This window comes from Stegodyphus dumicola, chromosome 3 (genome assembly GCF_044657685.1).
Source record: "Stegodyphus dumicola isolate Sdum_Otavi_A_Nest chromosome 3, ASM4465768v1".
In the NCBI taxonomy this organism is placed as follows: Eukaryota; Metazoa; Arthropoda; class Arachnida; order Araneae; family Eresidae; genus Stegodyphus; species Stegodyphus dumicola.
In genome coordinates this window covers 141,886,780-141,908,424 of record NC_140770.1, presented here as the reverse complement: position 1 = coordinate 141,908,424, position 21,645 = coordinate 141,886,780, and the positions used below count along the sequence as shown (strand labels likewise).

General features: G+C 32.5%; 1 protein-coding gene across 7 annotated transcripts in view; it reads left to right on the top strand.

Moving 5' to 3' along the window:
* The first annotated feature begins 209 nt into the window (after positions 1 to 209).
* LOC118197630 (potassium voltage-gated channel protein Shaw-like) overlaps positions 210 to 21,645 on the top strand; it is an 834,105-nt gene continuing 812,669 nt past the window's right edge. For 4 of the 7 annotated variants that reach the window (XM_085813377.1, XM_085813381.1, XM_085813382.1 and 1 more), the window contains exon 1: positions 218 to 322. The gene's annotated coding sequence lies outside the window, so the exon portion shown is untranslated. Of the gene's footprint in view, positions 323 to 21,645 lie in introns of all 7 variants that reach the window. The other 3 variants (XM_085813378.1, XM_085813379.1, XM_085813380.1) reach the window with 1 other exon arrangement.

Below are 21,645 nucleotides of genomic sequence, written 5' to 3'. Positions count from 1 at the left end.
GTTTGACGAAAAAAATTCTACTAGATCGCAGTACTAGTAATGCTGTTTCAAAAGTAGTGTAGACCGATAACTTCAAAAACAATTTTGTAATGAGTGTACGAAAAGTTGGGCATTACGAAATACTTCCGAGTTTATCCAATAGATGTCACTGATATCGACTTCGCGGCAAGTGGATTGTTCCAGTCTTTGAAAGTGTTATTTTCGTGCCTACCTACTGTAAAGATTCTCGTCAGGGCTTCGGGAGCGTTCTTTTGCGCGCCGATGTTGCTTCCGCAATTTTTCAGGAGTTTCCCGTTTTTTGGAATACACCTTTTTTATACAAGTAAGTACTCTGTCTTGTTATCCATTAAATATACAAATTCGTGTGTCATAAAACTCCTAAAATTCTAGTTTTTCACAGCTCGCCCGGTAAATCTGAGCTTCTGTAATTTAGTCTTAGTGAAAACAGATTTCAAAATCGGTTTAGAAAATAGTTCAGATAATAATAATGTAGATAACTGCAGGTAAAAATTTCTCTATGCATCTCAGCCATATTTTATGCTTTAGATAGTTATTGTATTTCAAGAAAGGGGAGAGAGAGAAAAACGGGATTTCATTTTCATAAAATGTTTTCTTACATCTTTATATGAAAATCTAAGTTTATTTATTGTATTCATTATGTAAAATGATGAATCTGTGCTCTAGATCAGTTTTAAACTGAAAAATAAATTCTTTAAATATGAAAAAGAACTGATATGAAGTAATTGTCTCGATTGCACTGTGATTAATTTTATATCAAAATGTCAGTGAGTAACTTCTTCGAAAGTCTTTCTTTAGTTTAGTGAAGAACACTTTTTTAATTGACTAACCCATTCAGAATATATTCCATAATTACCTGTCAATGTCGAAAATAACAACATTTTATCTAATAATGTATTAAAAAACAGAAAACTTTTAATCTTAAGAACAATAAATGAAAATTTACTTTTATTCTTTGACTCATTTCTATTATCCATTATGTTATTCTGAATAAATCTGTAGAATACGAAAACTAAATTAGGTATAATAAAGATAAACCAGACTGTAAATATATGAATTAGACTCAATCATAATTTTAGTTTTCACCTATCTTTAAAAATCAAATAATTACAAAGCATTTGGTGAAAACATGATATTTACAACTGAGGCATTTGTAACAGAGCAGTCACTTTCATCTGATGTTCTCAATCAAAAACCAAACGATCCATCTGACCAACTTTTATGTTCTGACATTGTGTTATTTATACTCCTCAATTCAATAATGATGCTTTTGCTTAAATTTCAATTAATAAAGATAAAAAGCACTTTCGGTTTTTCTAAACTAAAGATTCCAGTACGTAATTGGGATGCAAGCTTTGTAAATTTTTCTTGCAAACTGCGTACAAATTACGGACACCCATGCAAATTCCAGGGATACAAAAATGCGGTTGTGTTTCTTACTTTTGACGGGACCGTGTACGATTTTTAAGGTAATCTATAACTATAATAATATTTAGGTTTAAGTTCTTCCTTTAAAGCTTCGATAAGCCATAATTGAAGAAAAGAAAATTTCGAGAACTTGAAAATTAGCTTAATGAAGCTTTCGATAATTTGGGCTAGGAAAATATCTAACATTCCATGCATTATGCATATTGATATGTTTTAACTAATAAAGGTGGTAATTAATTATTCAAATTCATAAATATTTATAACAAACTAAGTTGAAATTTATTGCATTCATATAGCAATTAGTAATTTTATATAAAGGGTGTTGAAACATAATTGAAATCGTGAGATGAAAATTTGCATTAGAAATATGCAGTGTATAATGGGTGAAAACTATGTAGTTTTGATGAAGAATTAAGGTGACATAGATTCTACTTAAAGTAATAATGAAGGTTGTTTTGTTTTCATTTAAAAATATTATATTTTTAATGATAAGCATATTGATACAAAATATTGTACTAACACTGTTTTAAGGGCATTATCTTTAAATGTCAAGAAAGTATGCTATTATTTAAAAATTGAGAGTAAATGTATAGAATATCAAGTAAGAGTTTTATTTCAATAACAGAGCTCAAATATTTTGTATTTAATGTTTCTATAAAAGTGGTTTGCAGTTAATTTCAGATTCTAGTTTATTGAGAAAGAAATGGCAAAGACTATATTAGAAAAGAATGTAATAACTAATAATATGTGTTAGTAATTAGGCTGAGAATGAAAACTCGTAGACTAATTGAACGACTGATAGATTCAGCCTTTAATTAGCTAAAAATTACAACTATTTGATCTAATTATTTTATATGAACAATTCAATTTCTTTCACAAAGGAGTGTAAATTAAATTAACAGCTTCTTAGGATAAATGTCACAATTTTAGTATCAAAGTATGTGTGATGCAGAATATTTCAGAAATCGAATTAAAGAAATTCGATTATTTTATGAAAGTATAAATTTTCTTCAAAATATATTTGACTGCATTGTAAAACTTAGTTCGAACTATCGAAAAATTCTAGTTATCGAAAGATTAAATTCAAGTAATTGAAATTATATTGTACAGAAAAACTATAATAGATACTGCTGAGAATTATTAGGGGAAATTACGGTGATGATGTGTTGATAGATCATATAATAAGGTAAGATTATAAGGTACTATTGTTCATGGCACATTGATATTAAATACCAATATGTAGATTAACAGCTGTGGCAGTAAGAAGTAATGAAAACTTTAATAGAAATATGTATATGAATGGAAGGCCGCTCATGAATTAATGGGAAAATATTTCAAATTTCACAATCTAATTTTTTTTTCGTTTGCAAAATAAGTTGATTGTTGGAAAATTTATATAAATAAGTAACGGCATTCATATTTATTTTAATTGCAGGTTATTCAATACTATAAGCATTCGTAATTTTTTTTCAGGAATGGAAATATTTTATTCAATAATGTAATGAATAATAATGACCTTTAGCTACTCTTAAAAATATTACGTTTGGTTTTTATATAGAAGACTGAAGTCTTAGTACGTAAAGTAAATTAATATTTTCTCAAGATGGCTATTAAGTATGTTATACGGGATATTCAATATAGAATGTGCTATTAATTTTCTCCGTTGAAAACAGATTTAACGTTGCAAATCAGAATCACAAACGACAATGGGAGCAAACTGGTGAAATAACTTCAAGTGGAGGAGAAACAAGTAAATGTAAAACTTCAAAATAAGGAAAAACGAAGCATTAAATTAAATAATATATTTTTTCTCCTGAAGGAGAAGGATCTGGGTAAGCTTGTAACAGCTTTAAATAATATTAAAATCTTGTAGATTAAATAATTTAAATAGATGAACATTAAGGTATTTGTGAATGGCAATATTTGAAACCAGACTCGAGTGCCTCGTGCGACTCTCGCACGAAGAATGTAATTTATTTTTAAATGATAGAATATGTTTTCTCTTCTTGTTTTTATGTCGCCATTTTTTTAGTGTTAAATAAAAGTTACTGCTGTGTTCCATCATTGGAGTTGCTTCATTTCGCCAAAGAAGTATATCAGTCTTAATTATTTTGGAGGCACCGACCAAGATCGAATAATCGTGCGTATTTTTATTTTATTAGTTCATCACCACAGAACATAATATTAGTTTACCTCAAAAATTTATAATTTACCTCAAAAACGATAGAGATTTATTTAATATCTAAGCCAGACTGACGCTACGTTTTTCCATAATGTTAAACGTTAAAATATTTTTCATTTGTTTTCTATGCCATAATTATAAAGTTATATAAAATTATGAGAAATAACCTTTAATGATTACTTTTTCCTATTATATAAATGTCATCCGTTTCCAAGGCACATTTTATTTTTCTTATTTATTTTGTAATTTTCAAAACTGTTTCCAAAGCTTGCATTATGTTCTTTATTAGAATTGTATGGTAAATCAAATAATTTAATTGCGAAACTAAAGCAATTTTTTTCAGGTATTATTTATACCTTTGGGAAATAGGTTAAAAAAAGAGAAACACTAAACTATTCAAAACATACAGGAAAGGGAGACAGTTCAAAGTATTATCAAAACAAAGTGTACCAATTAATCAAATTTTCAAGAGGCTGACACCCATTTCTATAATTAAAGAGATAGTAGAACCTTTTACACGTTTGTGCAAAAAGGAAGAGACTAAACTTATAATATATTCATATATAATGACAGCATGTATTTCAAAACAATTTTGAAGACTTGTGACATTGTTTGTTTGGTTCCAGAAAACACTTTTGTCTGCGTTATATTTTGCAGACATTTTCCAGGTAATATTATGAACAGGTTTATGAATGATTTGAATGAATAGCCTGAAATACTTTAAGCTTTCATTTATGTTTATTATCGTTTGTCAAACGCTGAGTATCTAAATTTCTGCATTAGCAGTTTGCATATTGGCTGAGACCATTAAATTGTATTACTTCAGGGTTAATGAAACTTTCTTTTACATGCTATAAAAATGGCTATCACTCTGACGTTTAGAGTTCTTATTTTGAGACGTCAGATTAACGGACAACGATACTATCTTTACGAAAATGTTTTCTAAATATTTGTAACAAATCCAATAAAAGAAAAGAATATCTGAAAGGTTTCAGATTTTTATCAGAATGCGAGAAACATGCATACATTTATGCAGATTCTTCAGTATTTAATTTCTTCAAATATAATACAGAGCGTTAATATTTGATGGAAACACTTTGAAAAGTGAAACGGACATTCAGATTTATTCGACGCAAAATCGCAAAACGAAAACAAAAGTCCCTCAGGGACAAAGCCCATTTGGACTAATTAAACTTCTTTAGAATTATGACCGACTCTTCAGACTGTAAACAAAATCAGATGTGTTCTATAGAATTATATAAGATTTTAAATATACTTTCTGTAGATTTATGCATTAACATTCTGTAGAGATATGTATGAATATTCTATAGAGATTTTTGCAGACATTTTCTAAAAAAATTAGTTTCTAAATGCTCCATGTATGGAATCGTATATCAAGTGCACAGAATCAACTAACAGGATTCTATGGAAAATATCAGATTCAATATATAAAAAAATGGACGGTAATTGTGGAGAATTTTAAATAAGTTTCTTTGCTTTAATTTTCTATTAAAGATCTCATAGAAACTTTTGAATATTTTGAAAGCATTATGCAATCAAAAAAAATTCTCTTTTTGGATTATAAAGAAAGAATGAAATTTTCATTTTTAATAGAAGTTTTTAATCTAAATTATAAAATTTTCCTTGACATTGAGATAGTGATGAGAGAAGTTGGAACACATGTGGTTGTTTCCGTAATAAAATGTTTCGATATCGATTTTAATTAAAAAATATTTAAACAAAAATTAATACATTTTGAACAATAGCTAAGTTTAAATAAAAGTATGATATTATTTCTTATATCAGAGGTACATATACAATTATTAAAAGCATTCATTTTAAATGCTAAAATTTCACAACTAACGAGTAAATTTAATAATTATTTTTATGATTTAATTTGATTTTTCCTTTTCAAATTTAATTTTCGTACTATATAAGCAATCGTGTACAAAAAATTGCCTTAAATACTGTATACATTTAGAAGCGGGAAAATTTTACTAAAGGGAAAAACCAAATATTTCCATTCAAAAATGATTCAACACATACGAATAAAAAGTATTTACTTTTAATCTTCTATATTCCATTCAGTGTACCAAAAATTAAAAATTTGCTTTGAATTATGTTTGGAAATTTTGCAGATTTCAAAACGATACCTTTCATTAAACACTTTATAAAAATTAGAGAATTCATTCTGTAGAATTCCATTCTGCAAATGGTTTATAAAATTTCTTTATAATGTTAGGGAGAAGCATTTCTAAAGAATTTCAATAATTTATTTTCTATACCTGTTAAATTTCATAGGAATTTCTATAGAGCTTGTAACAGCTTTAAATAATATTAAAATCTTGTAGATTAAATAATTTAAATAGATGAACATTAAGGTATTTGTGAATGGCAATATTTGAAACCAGACTCGAGTGCCTCGTGCGACTCTCGCACGAAGAATGTAATTTATTTTTAAATGATAGAATATGTTTTCTCTTCTTGTTTTTATGTCGCCATTTTTTTTAGTGTTAAATAAAAGTTACTGCTGTGTTCCATCATTGGAGTTGCTTCATTTCGCCAAAGAAGTATATCAGTCTTAATTATTTTGGAGGCACCGACCGAGATCGAATAATCGTGCGTATTTTTATTTTATTAGTTCATCACCACTGAACATAATATTAGTGATACCAGATTATTACTTCCTGTTCATAAAGAATTGCTTTATTTTATTAGTTCATCACTGAACATAATATTAGTGATACCAGATTATTACTTCCTGTTCATATAGAATTGCTTTATTTTATTCGTTCATCACTGAACGCAATATTAGTGATACCAGATTATTACTTCCTGTTAAAAATAAATTGTCTTATTTTATTACCGTATTTGATATTATATTTAATATTCATTTTAGTTGTCCATACGGTAGATATATATATTGCTCTATGTTATTATTCTTATTTTAATCACAATTAATGTGGTAGAGAGAATGAACTTCATATAATTTAAATATTTCATTTTTGAGCTATTTTGAGGAAATATAGGAACACAGTGTTCGTTAATTTTAAACATAGAAACAATGTCTTACTTAGGAAGAGCTCGTAAGGAAGATTTGCAAAGTCTCGCAGCTGAACTGGGAGTTCATGTGACTGCAGATTTGAAAATAGTTGATTTAAAACAGAAATTGTTGAAAGTAGAGATTATGATGAAGTCTTCGTCAAAGGAGTTTTAGGCACAATAATAGAAGAACGGAAAGAGAGGGAGGAAAGAGAAGAACGTAGGAGACAGGAAGAAGCAGAAGAGCGGAGAAGAAACGAACAGTATGAATTAGAGAGATTAAGACTTGAAGCAGAGACAAAGTCTCAAAATACCGGACAGATCCGGCCGAAAACGGAGCTGCGTCACCTTATGCAGAAATTCGATGACAAGAAAGGAGATATCAGTCTATATTTGCTATTGTTTGAAAGGCAAGCAGAATGGGCTAAAATTGATAAAGAAGAATTTGTATCTCATTTACTAGGACTACTTCCTTACAAAGTAACCCAGTTAATAGCTAGAGAACCCTCCGATAAAGCTAAAGACTATGAACACGTGACAAATGTATTGTTAAGGCGGTTTAAATTAAGCCCGGAAAAGTTTAGGCAGAAATTTATGAAACATCAAAAAAGTACCGAATCCACATGGGTGGACTTCAATTATGAAATAGAAAATTATTGCAAAGAATGGGTGACTGGTCTAGGAGTTAAGACTTTTGATCAGTTGCTAGATTTGATGGTGCTTGACCAACTTAAACGTCGAGTTCCTCCTGAAATTCGAGATCATTTTCTTGATGAATGGGTAGAGATGATTTCATCTAAAAAATTAGCTGAAAAACTTGATGCCTATGAAAACGTTTGCGGAAACTTTCAAAAAAGGCCTGTAGTGGATCGGCAGAAAGAAATATACAATGCACTAACTCATGGTAAATTGAGTTTAGATAATAAAAATAAAACTGAAAAAAAATTGTCATCAGGATTTAATTCGCAAAGCTGGTTTCATAGACCTAGAAGTCCACGTCCAGATGATAAATATGAAAAACGAAAAACGCCACAATGCTATCAGTGTGGGTCCTATCAACATTTAAGACCCCAATGTCCAAAACTTAAGAATAGTACTGAATCTCCTGCTAATCTTAGTTGAATTAGTGCAAAACCAGAGGATAAATTTCTATTACCTTATACTAGTATGGGTTACGTAAATGGTCATAAAATTCCTATATTAAGGGATTCAGGTGCTAGTATTGATATAGTTTGTCGCAAATACATCACGCCGGAAATGCTGACAGGTGAAAATGTGTGGGTGCAACAGCCATTAGATTTGAATCCAACCTGTTTACCATTGGCTGAGATCGAACTAAATTGCGATCTTGGGCGAGTAATAACTAAGGCTGCCATTATTAGAAATGAACTCGACAAAGGAAGGTATTTATTAGGCAATCGAACTTTTGCACTGTTGAATAAACAAGGAAAGGAACCTGATAGTTGTCCTCACCAGGTTAATGCTGTCTCTACTAGAGCTCAGAAGAAAATAGCCGAAGAGAAGATCTTGGAACCGATGAAGGAAGAAAATAAAGCATCCAGAGATGTTTTTGAAGAAGAAGATAATTTACCGGAGCTAAATTCGGAAGATGAAACTCTCATGAAACTGGTAAACATTGACTCAGAAGAAATTGCACAACTTCAGCTTGCTGATAAGGAACTGTCTAAAATCATCCAAGAAGTTAAAGAAGGTACATGCAAAAATGAGAACTATAGTCTGACAGGAAAAGAACTTTTAGTTAAAAAAACGACGGATAAAATGGGCTTTGAAAGACAGCTTATCGTTATACCTGAAAAACTCAAGCCGTCAATTATAAAGATGTGCCACGAAGGAACTTCTGGTCATTTGGGTGTCAAAAAGACCAAAGACAGACTTGCTAGATATTTTTACTGGACGAGGTGTTACAAAGAAACTGAAGATTTTGTAAAAACCTGTGATGCTTGTCAGCGCGCTGGAAAAGGAAATGACAAAAAGAAGGCTCCAATGACATTAGTACCAGTAATTTCCGAAATATTCACTAAAATAAATGTCGATGCCGTTGGTCCGCTACCTATTTCAAAGACTGGAAAAAAATATATTATTACAGCTCTGTGTATGTCGTCCAAATATCCAGATGCTGTAGCGGTGACAGACATTTCTTCGCCATCTGTGATTGATGCTTTCTTACAGATCTTCAGCCGTATGGGTTTCCCAAAAGTGATCCAAACAGATCAGGGGACCTTTTTCGTCAGTGCTTTGACAGAGGAATTTTTGGAGCGTTTCGGCATTAAACATGTAAGAAGCTCTGTGTATCATCCGCAGAGTAATCCCGTTGAGCGATTCCATAGAACGCTAAAAAGGGTGTTAAGAGTCGTATGTATAGAAGCGACTTCAGATTGGGAGAATTATCTACCATCAGTTCTTTTTGCTCTCAGAACAGTCACACACGAAAGCACTGGTTTTACACCAGCAGAATTAGTTCATGGCAAAAACCTACGAACGCCAGTCACTTTACTTTATGAGCAGTGGCTAGAACCGATTGAAGAAAGTAATAATGTTGTCAGTTACGTTTTCGAACTTATTAATCGAATGAAGAAATGCCAAGAACTTGCCGTGGAAAACATGAAAGAAGCTCAACAACGGAGGAAAACATGGTACGATCGAAACGCAGTGAAAAGAGAATTTGCTAGAGGAGATTTAGTTCTTGTTTTATCAACGAATCGTCAAAATAAACTAGAAGTACAGTGGAAAGGACCTGGAAAAATAGAGCAGAAAATTTCAGAAACCAATTATATTGTAAGTTTCGAGGAACAAAATGAGCCAAATCAAGTATATCACATTAACATGCTTAAACCATATTACAAAAGACCAGAAATGATTAATATGATAACTGAAGTGGAAGGAGACTGAGAAATGGACATTCCTCGTTTACCTTCCAATCCAAGTATATTAAATTTCTCGGACATCATAGAAGAAAATGAACTCGACGAAAGGTTGAAATCCGAGCAAATAGAAGATTTACGAAAGATTTTATGGAAATATTCTGGTTGTTTTTCAAATAATCCTGGACTAACAAACTTAGTTTGTCACGATATTGAGCTATTAAATAACGAACCAATACAAATAAAGCCATACAGACTGTAAACCGACAGACTGAAATTCTCAAAAAGGAAATACAGAAAATGCTCGATCTTAAAATTATAGAGCCGGGAGAATCGGACTATACATCTCCCATGATTTTGATAGAATCTTCATCAAAGGATCCTCGGCCTTGTATTGATTATCGTAAACTCAATGCTGTTACTAAAACTGAATACTATCCTTTCCCTAATATTGAAGAACGTATCGAAACTGTAGCAAAAGCAAAATATATTACCCTATTAGATTTATCTAGAGGCTACTGGCAAATTCCGTTAACAGAAAGAGCCCAAAGATATGCAACGTTTGTAACTAGTTTTGGAAGTTTCAGGCCTCTACGTTGACCCTTTGGATTAAAAAAGGCCCCATATTTTTTTAGCAAAGTTATGACTAAAGTCCTGGCTGGATGCGAAGGTTTCGCTGTACCATACCTGGATGACATTGCCATTTACTCAGAAAACTGGGAAGAGCACCTTAAAAACTTAACTTCTGTTCTAGAAAGAATACAGAAAGCAAATTTACGACTAAAACCATCAAAATGTAAATTTGCACAAGATCAAGTGAGATACCTAGGCCATGTTGTGGGACAAGGACAACGAACCCCGGATGAAGTAAAGATCCTGGCTGTAAAGGAGTATCCTACACCTAAAACCAAAACAGAAGTACGTGCTTTCTTAGGACTGGTAGGGTATTATCGCCAGTACATACCGAGATTTTCAGAAATTGCTTCACCCCTCACGGACGCTTTGAAGGGGGTAACAAAAAAAGGAAATATACAATGGTCTGAAATATGTGACAGAGCTTTTAAAAATTTAAAAGAGTTGCTATGCAAGAAACCAATTCTGTATGCTCCCGATTTTGATAAAAGGTTTATTATACAAACCGATGCCTCAGACAATGGCATGGGTATAGTACTATGCCAATTAGATGATGAACAACGTGAACATCCTATCTTGTATATAAGCAAAAAATTTACTAAGTTTGAAAAGAATTATTGTACTACTGAAAAGGAGTGCGCTGCTATCATCTACGCTATCAAGAAACTGCATTTTTATCTGGATGGTCAGCAAGAATTCTTGATTCAAACTGATCATAATCCTTTGGTCTGGCTACAATCCAACGCCAAATGTAACTCTAGATTGATGCGCTGGGCACTCTCATTACAACCTTATAATTTTAAGGTCATTCATCGTAAAGGATCTTTGCACAAGAACATAGATGTTCTGAGTAGAATTAAGTAATGTAACTCTTAGTGTATGTAACCACGTTTAGAATTAATTTTATTATTTAATGTATGCTCAACTAATGTATTTGAACGTTCTCCATTTCTTTCTTTTTAAAATGTGGTGTAAAAGTATTGTTTAAAACTTAAAATTTTTTGGCCTGAAATTTAGAAATTTATAAGAGAAATAACCTTTTCTCTTTAAGCAATCGAGCAAGCCGAGCTTATAAACTTTCGAAATTTACAGAACTTTTCCCTTCGGTAAAAGTCTCTCCGTTGGGGGAGAGGTTGTAACAGCCTTAAATAATATTAAAATCCTGTAGATTAAATAATTTAAATAGATGAACATTAAGGTATTTGTGAATGGCAATATTTGAAACCAGACTCGAGTGCCTCGTGCGACTCTCGCACGAAGAATGTAATTTATTTTTAAATGATAGAATATGTTTTCTCTTCTTGTTTGTATGTCGCCATTTTTTTGAGTGTTAAATAAAAGTTACTGCTGTGTTCCATCATTGGAGTTGCTTCATTTCGCCAAAGAAGTATTACAAGCTCTATCAGCCTCTATGAAAATGCTATAAAAGTATTTCGCTTAGTTTCATATTTCATATTATCATGCTTCTTATTCATATATTAAATGAATATATCTGATCTAGAATATTTGGTTCCAATGTAAATTAAATGAATTTAATTTTTTTGGAGGGGGGGGGTGGCGAAGAAAATTTGAAATGGCTTAATGCAATAATGCAATTAGGCAGTCCCTTGGCATTTTAAACTGGATAGTTTCCCCTTGTAGGTAGGATCCGTTGGCTGCGAAGCTTTGCTTTCTCTGTATATGTAAACTTAAAATTATTGGAGCATTTGTTCTTCATTGCTTTGAGCACAACTTGTTCAAGTGACAGAAACGTATTATCTAGTGGAAGAAATATTGTTATCAAATGCTCTGTTTACTGCTTCTATGATGCCTTTTACGCTAAGATTTATATGTCTAAATTTTTCTCCATAATAACTCTACACCTTGACGAGATAACCATTGGGATAAACACATCAAATGATAATTGTGTTCAAAATCTTATTTAATTAAATATAAGAAATTTAAAAGTATCACATTAATCAAATGCATTATAAACGACATGTACACATTAGAATTAAAATGTGATATGATGGCAACACTTCTGAATACTGGCAATTTGCCATGATACGGAATGTCAATCTTCATTTGGCCTTGTGAAGGCTAAAGGATCCCTAATATTACGAAAACAAAGATGGGAAGTCCTGAATGTTTTTCCAAGTCCTAAAAGTTTCGAAACAAAGCTTTAATTATATTTAATGCAGTAAGTAAAAGACGTATTTCCTTAAATTTTAATATGTCACGTATTCAGTGTCAAGGAATTAAAGTATTTTAGACCGCATTAAGTATCACCGGTTTTTGCCCTTTCGCAGAGTTCCTTCAGAGTGCTTTCAAAATAACGATACGTCAGTTTAGACGATACATCAATTTAGTTAAATAACGATACATCAGTTTAGTTTTTAGTTTTATTTCAAAATGACGATACATCAGAAGAGATTTCCAACAAAGTCGGTTTTTTGACCACTGGGTGTATATTTAAAGAAGGTCAATGATGGTTAATGGACCCACGGAGCCTCAATAACCTAATATTCACTGGAAATTAATCGGAATTATCAAAATTCCATTGATCACAAAAAATAGTTGTTAATGAAACTGATAATTAATCGTTTATCCATGTAAAGCTGCATCATTTAGTAAGGAAAGAAATCATATAAAATACAGGTAGCTCTCCTACAAGACGGTATCCTATAACACAATTTCGCTCCAACACAATTCATAAATTGTGAGAGGGGCCCACCAACGGACAAGCGGTAAAGACGCTGAACACTGGTAGTTCGGTCCGAGGTTCGAATCCCGCGAACGGGATGGCTGCATGGGCGTTTTCGTGGTTTTCCCCATGTGTAACGTCTATACGAGCCAGTTTCCCTTAGAAAGTCCTCCACGAAGGCATCCCTACCTTTAAGCAGATAGCCCTCGTGTGCTTTGCCGTAATTGAATAATCCAATCCAATCCATAAATTGCTAGAACCCTCCTACATCACGGTTTTCGTATAAAACGGTTTCGCTTTAACACGATAAGAAAATTGCCAAAGCAATCCGAAGAAATTCCACGAACTCCCGCACGAAGTTTTTCTATATTGTGCAAAGCACCCATATAGTCATTTAACACATAAGAATTCTTGTTTCGTAAGTTCTGCCAGTTGTCATCCAAGATCAGGTAGCCATAAGAAGAAACGTCCTCAGATGAACAAATGTCCTCAGATGACCCTTATGAACAAATGCCCCAGATAAAATGAAGAAACCTCACTATTGCAGAAGGTGAACAACATAAGTTCACAATAATTGAGAAAATGGAAAAGGCACTCAGCATTTGGATTAATGATGGCTGTCAAAAAAGAATTTCGTTGGTTGCTAATATCATTAAACAAAAAGCACTCAAAATTTTCAACTACCTCAAAGAACATGGAAAACCCACTGTCAACCCAGATTTTCTGGTAAGTAAAGGCTGGTTCGAAAATTTCAAAAAGCGTTTTGCAATTCATAGCATAAGAATTAAAGGAGAATCTGCATCGGCTAATTATGAAACTGCTAAGACGTTTCCTGAGAAATTTCAAAATATTGTAGAAGAACAAGTATACACAGCAGTTCAAGTTTTCGATGCCGATAAAACTGAACTTTGGTGGAACAAAATTGCCCAAAAGAACCTTTATATCGAAAACAGAAAAAAACTTGCATTCTGATTTAAAGGTATCTTAAAATTGTCTAACGCTACTTTTATGCAATATGACTTTGGGCTGTATGACAAAACCCTTATTAGTCTATAGAACTTTAAATCCTCGTGCTCTTAAAGGCGTAAATAAAAACACCTTACTGGTATATTAGAAAGCAAATCCAAGAGCTTGGTAGCTGGGAATATATTTAAAGATTCGTTTTTAAATTGTTTTGTGCCAGATGTTGAACATTATTTAAGGCAGACAAATTTGAGCTTCAAGGAGCTTATTACTGTTAGATAATGATCCATGTCACCCATAAGGTTTGAATCATCCCAACGTCAAAATACTGTTCCTACCACCTAACAGTACTTCGTTACTCCAGCCTGTAGCGTTGCGCGCCTCCAACTTGCACGCAACCAAGAGGTGACTGTGAAAACTGGATAAAAAACAGAGTCTTGTTAAGGGTTTAAGTCCCTTTTTATTCAACGTAATAAATTACAAATGCGTGCTCTTGACGCTCACAAACTGCGCCAACTCGGCGGTCAAATAAAAATAATAACCTGAAAAGAAACTAAAGACAAGACTCTAACTACGAGGCTCTCTAAAAGTAACTAACCTCACCGCGTTTTACAATACCGCTGCTAATTCAGCAAACTTGAAGATCACTTGAACGATTAACAATTCTTCCAGGCCAGCACACAGGCCGAAACGCGGGGTTCTTCAATTTCTGGCCAACTACCTCCGCGCTCGTGAAGTAAGAACAGCACACCTTGAACTCGATTCCTTTCTATTTAACTCAGGATACTTCCGCTGATAATTTGAATCCTTGCGCGTTCTACTAAAATTTACATACTCTGGCATTGGCAGTTCCAGGGGAAAAGTAAGGCTTGACAGGAAAGATAGTTTAAACTTAAAATAAATGTTAGTTAAAATAAATATAAACCCTACAAGCCATTGGATCAATGTATTACTTATACCTTTAAAACATATTACATAAGAAGAGCATTACCCAGGAGATTTTAGACGTAACCGATTCAGAATCAATTAATGTAATGGAAGCATGGAAGACATTTTCAATCAAGAACTGAATCGACATTGTATCTTTGTCGCTGAAAGAACGGAAAGTATCAACGTTAAATGCATGTTAAAAGATATGGCCCTCTTCAGTTGAGATAGAAATCGTACATGAATCATCATAAAATGAAATTGGTGGCGGATTAGAACTTGCTAGATGAATCGGAGGCGAAGGTTTTGTGAACATGGCTATTGAGGACATTCAAGATTTATTAGCGGAAGAAGAAATTGACGAAGATTTGATAGAAATGGCATCCGAAGCTGTAAATCAAATCGATTCTGAGGACATTACCACTGATGAAGATTGTGAAGTTAATAATTTAACATTAAAAAAAATTAAAAGAAGACCTACGCTTAGCTGAAAATCTCGAGTTATTTTTCTTGAGTGCAGACCCTTCCACTGAAATAAGCCGAAATTTCAAAAGGGAGCTGCAAAACTGTTTAGCTCTATATCGAGAAATTTAATACGACCCGCTAAGAACTAGAGCAAAGTCAAATTACAATTTTTTTAAAAAGGAAGAAAATACCAGAATTTTAAATGAAGCAAGAAAGTCTGAAAGTGAAAGCGATCTCATTTCAACGAAAAAACGTTCTCTGTTGATTATACTGAGCAATGACAATGAAGAAATTTATTAAATTAAAGTTGCATTAAATTAAAATATGTAATATTTTTTGTTTTGTGTTGTACATACATATATATTTTTAATAAAAATTAAGTTGTTTATGTATAAATAAAAATATATATTTGTTTTTAATAAGTTATCGGAATGTAACCCCCTTTACATACTGTCTCTGGGTCTCGTACAACTCGGTTTCACACAACACGGCATTTTCTCCGAACGTATCTACCGTGTTATACGTGGGTTACTTGTATAAAAAAATCTGAAATGTTTCAGATTTTAAATGACGTCCAAAGGGCCATTTTTTTAACATTTTGTGTGTTACTTTATTTATTAAATATAATGTTCTTCGCACTTAAACCATAAAGTTCAGTTCAACCGTAATATTGCAAAATAATTTTAAAATGAGCATATCTTTAGAGTGAGTGAATGCATCGCTATGATGGCTCCCGACCACGGACATGAACCAAACTGAATTATATACCATCACGGTGGGGAAAACTCGAAAGTAACAAGGTTGAATATTACATGCTAATAACAGTTTCACTCATGATTCCTATGATGTATAAACTGAATAACAAAGGTAAAATCCCCGAATCAAAATGAGCACATTTGCACAGAATTTTAAGACTATAGGTACTGCTATACCTTACGGAACTTGAACACTAGCGTTAGATTTTATATTTGTTGTAACCCCAAAGATGAAGCAAAGTTGAAAGTTTGTGAGATACGTATTATTTGGCATTACAGATGTCTTTTATTTATGAAACTTTGTTGAAAACCTAGTAATATATATTTCAAAATTCTAGTGGTAAGAAATACAGATTAGGATTTAAACAATAAAAGAATTCTTATAAGATGGACACAACAAATAAAATTCTTAAACATCAATGACTTAAAAAAAACTTACGTTTTACTGTGACAGGAATTTTTGCATTTTATGCAGTGAAACAGTACTACTTGTTTAAATTGTAATTTTAAATAAATGAATTTTAAAGCGCTTTTGTAATTTGGCACTTAAAGCAACTACATGATAAACTGGAACTCGGTGCTATTTATGTGCACCACAAAGTGTATCCATTCGCTCAACCTTTTCAACGTCTGTCGGATCAGGAGCACCACAAGAGGAGCCCAGACGAAGAGAAAACGTAGCTTGCTCCGATGCCTCTTAATTCCTGCTCCACCATACAGATAGTACGGTGCATACGGAATTAATTTATGCACCTCTCTTATCTACTCGGGGCAGGAAATATTTTCCTGAAGAACAGCGGTCCAATTATTTATCTGGAAATTAAGCTTAAATATGCAAACTCTAACGATCTCGAGTTTTATTATGCATAGATAGAGGTTTCAGTTTTCTAAATATCATACATCAGTTTATGCTATCTATATCTCTGTAACTCTAAAAAGACCTTTCTACGAGCAAACTTTAGAAAGAACTCATGACGGAGACAAGCAACTAGTAGTAAAACAAAGTGCTGACATTTACAGAAATAAAAGCGATATGTGTTATTTATTTAAATTTCATTTTCAAATATTGTTATCACAGCTGCTAGCACATCTGATCTGTTACGTCTGAATTTCTATCAAATGAGCAGTAATTAGCAATCATGTACCTTAAATGATAATGAACATTTTTTTTTATCAAAGTTGATGGATTGCATTAATGTTACGCGACAGCAGAAATTAATTTTTTAATGAGTTTATAAGGTATGCCTCCCGCCTTCCTAGCGTGCTTTCGTGGTGTAGTGGTTCTGCATGCTGGGTCGGTATTCCAGAGGTCCGTGGTTCGATTCCCGGCGAAGGCGGTTGCTAATTTTTCATCTCTTCTGATTCCAAAAATATCCTAATGTCTCTACAGTGCCGCCCGAACTAAAAGAGTGTTGGATGAAGATTCTCCACACCCAGGATTTGGCGATTGGGTCCTCTAAAAACTCCAGCCGCCCTTTAAAAAGGGGTGTATATAAGGTATTTCTCCATCCTTCCTAGCGTGCCTTCGTGGTGTAGTGGTTCCGCACTCTGGGGCCGGTGTTCCAGAGGTCCGTGGTTCGATTCCCGGCGAAGGCGTTTGCTTATTTTTCATCTCTCCGGCTTTTCCAAATACTTAACATCTCTACAAGTTGCATCGGATATTTGGTGGTATAGTTCGACCATCTCAAAAGCAACCTTGGTTGGCATTCTGCCAAAATACATAGACTCGTCCAAAGGGACCGTTATTACTTCCTGCGACGATAAAGGTCAGTGAAATGTTTCTCTTCTCCAGAAAAAGAGGATTTACATGCTCAGAGAGAGAGAAACTCCCCATCGTTCCAATAGGAATTTTGAGAATAATTCTGTCCGAATGGCACATGCGTATTTGCGCTCATGGTCGCGAATAAGATGGTCAAACTATAAAGGATACCTTGTTTCCCTGCCAGCTGTGATATAGAAACCCGATCAAATTTTTATAATGCTATAGCATCTAATACTGAATGAGAATAGGAATGCTGTCAACACCCAGAATTTCCCGAAGGACAATAAGCCTCAATTTATGGAGCGTTTCTGATTTATTGGTTTTAGAAAGAATAATTTCTCTTATACTTATTGTAAAAACATATAAGTTAGTCCTAGAGCATGAAGGATAGTATAAGTATTCTCTAACAGTATGATAGTTTAATTTGGAAAGTTACCAAGCTGTCTCTACCTTTTGCATGTTTATTATTTCCTTTTCCTGTAATCAAAGTATGTTTCTCTACTATTAATATAACCTGTCTCTTCGTCCTTATTTACCTATTCTCTTCCAATTTTAAAGTAACTGTCTATTTCTAAAAATATTTAGTTAGAATATTTATTCACATTAAACAAGATCAAGCTTTTGTTAGACAGAAATGTTTAAACTGGATCATTTTCCAAATTGCGTATATACGTTTTTGCTAAAGTTAAACTTATATATTATAGCGTTGCTATTATATGCTGTAAACTGCATTTGTTGTTACAACTCATTATCTTCAGTCGTTATTGTTATGCGGTTTTTTGAATCAAAGATTTCAACGATGTCGTATGATCGAATAAAATAAAACTGCTAGAACAATGCGAAAAAAAAGGGACAGTTCTATATCTCCCTTTCTACTGGGCCGATTGAGGAAATTCAAATTGCATTTTTCATACCTCGAAAGCGCGACTTAAGATATGTATTATATTTGATTTATATATAGCATAATTCTAACATAAGTATTTTGACACAAAATCGACTTTTTTCTGAAATAATATATTACTTGTTATCCATATTTCTATTTTATGATTATAATTGTACCTAGATACTAAATTTTGTAATTTTTGGCGAGATATTTATCGAGAAATTTGAAGATTTATATTAACGCAATTTTTTTTCAGTTTGCGCTAAGAATAATTAATTCTTAATTTATAGTATTAACTAGTACTACTTATTTTCCTCTTTTTTCCGTTGATGCACGAGATGAAAAAAGGTCAATCCTTCATTTTTCAAATAATTTTAACAAAGTGCGTAAACCACATTTTCATTATTTCGCTTATATTAAATACACGAACTTTCAAAAGGCGCCAAAATATAAATTTACTTATATCTTAGGAAATTTTGAATAACTATCTCTAATTTTTTGCAGGTATGCTTAGAGTTACATCTACTTTAAGATGATGTTAAAACTTTTATGTGTTATAAAAGAAATGGTTTTCAAAAAATTGATAAAAATTATTTAAAAATACTAATTTTAAAAATAAATCATAAGAAATACGATAATTTTATTTGGAATCAACCTAAATTTCAAATTCTGGAAGAAGGAATCAAGTAAGTTTAATGAAAAAATAGATATTAATAAATGTATATCAAATTCAAATAACATTGAAAAGCTAAAATTTTGAGAGCTAATGTTTTAAAAAACTACTCGTGCGATTTTGACAAAACTTGGCAGTTTGGCATAATTTGAATCGTAGAATCGAAATAGGGAAAAAAACTGACATCTCATTTCAGAAAAAGGTCCGATTTTTTGTCATAATACCTATGTTAGAATAACGCTATATATAAACCTAATATATATCCCAAGTCACGCGTTCAAAACATAAAAAACGCAATTTGAATTTCGTCAATCGGCCCAGTAGAACAAGAGATATAGAACTGTCCCCCCCCTATTTTTGTTTTGGCGCAGTGGACCTCGAACGGGTTTGATTCCCCTCAAACAATCTGACTGCGTAGCATTTTTATGGGCTTCCTTATGTACGATATACAAATTCTGCATAAAATAACATCTAGAAAATCATCTGTCTTACAACAGTTCGCAGTTGAGCGCATTGTTTGTGTTAAATCATCAGTCTAACCATCACCATTTCACAAATACTAATATGGTACCATGCTGTCTATGGTTTCTGGCAAATGTCTGATTAGAAGACAGGTGTCCAGGTTCTTCTCTACATTTTTTAATTTTATGTTTTTGAATACTTCTTAGTAAGACTTGTGAGATGTGGATGTTAAATGTGAGAAAGTGGATAGTTCATTTGTATATACTGAATTTTTGATTATTTGTGCTAATTAATGCAAAGATTAGCACGGATAATCTATAACTGTTTTTTAATACTAAATAATGTGTAAAATGAGAGCTTAATTCAAACAGAAAAATGTTAGAAGGTTTTCGGGCATTTTACTTTACATGCTCTTGAATACCAGGATAGCTTTCAGCGAAGCCCGATGCTGGTATTTCATTAATGGCAGAATCTTTTATTTGCGATATCACAAATACGTTTTATCGGGCTTAAATTAGCTTTGTGCCATTAAGCCATCTGAAGCCCTAACAATAAGATATAGTGCATCAGAAATCAAAAGGTTCTTCCAGAAAGACTTGCAGTTCTGTTTCTTCTTAAAGTTACACGGTTTTATTTTAATTAACCAGATATTTTATTATTTTGCCTTTCCTATATTTCCTCTTTTTGTTATCTGTGACTAGAATACTAATTAGTCTAAAATATAGATAAGTATCAGTATATAGATAAGTATTTTAAATAATTTTTATAAATTTTTCGAAAATTTTTGTGTTTTATAACGCATAAAAATTTTAACATCATCTTAAAGTAGATGTATTTCTAGCCCCACCTGCAAAAAATTAGAGTTTTTTTATTCCAAATGTTCTAATATATACATGAAAGTACATATTGGCGTGTTTTGAAATTTGGCATTTTTTTTTGAGCGATAGTAACATCTAATGCGGTTTACGCACTTTGTTAAAATTATTTTAAAGTATGAACGGTGACTTTTTTCCGTTCGTCTGACATGCAAAAGAGAAAGAAAAATTAGGTTGCTATAAATTAAGAAGTTCGCCAAATAAATTATTCTTGTCGCAAACTGAAAAAAATCGGGAAGAAAAATTTTTGAATTTCTTCGTAAATTTCGCACCAAATTTTACAAAAATTAATACTTAGGCATAATTTGAGTCGTAAAATGAAAATATGGAAAACCATTGGCATGTCATTTCAGAAAAAATCCAATTTTGCGCCAAAATACCTACGTTAGAATAATGTTATATATAAATCTAATATACATCCGAAGTCGCGATTTCGAGACAGGAAAAACGCAATCTGAATTTTGTCAATCGGCCCAGTAGAACAGGTGATACAGAACTGTCCCAATTTTTTTTCGCAGTGTACCTGTACGAAGAAGTGTATACGAGTCACTTTCTATTAGAAAGTCCACCACGAAGGCATCCCTTCCCTTAGGCAGATAGCCTAGTGTGCTTTGCCATAATTAAATAAATCAAACTAAACCAAACCTGTACGAAGAAGAGTAGGCGGCTTAAGGGTAAAATGATGAGGAAGTTGTTCTTGCTTGGATGCGAAGTTTTCTACCGTAAAATCATCAGGTAACTCTTTTAGAGAGGGCCATTTTCTTTTCTTTTTTTAACACTTATAAGCGTCGCACTACTTTGTTAGTAGGACAATGTTTGATTCAAAATCGGTCGCGATTTGTGTTGTTAACTAAGTTTTAAAATTTTTCTAAAGTGAGACTCTGAAAATGCTTACTCTGTAACTTGCTAGTGCTTTATCAGGGTGATATTTTTACAAGAAAATTTTGTATCTTTATCCCATTATATACAAATTTCGCGGATCAGAGAATTTTTTCGTCTTCTTTTGAAATCA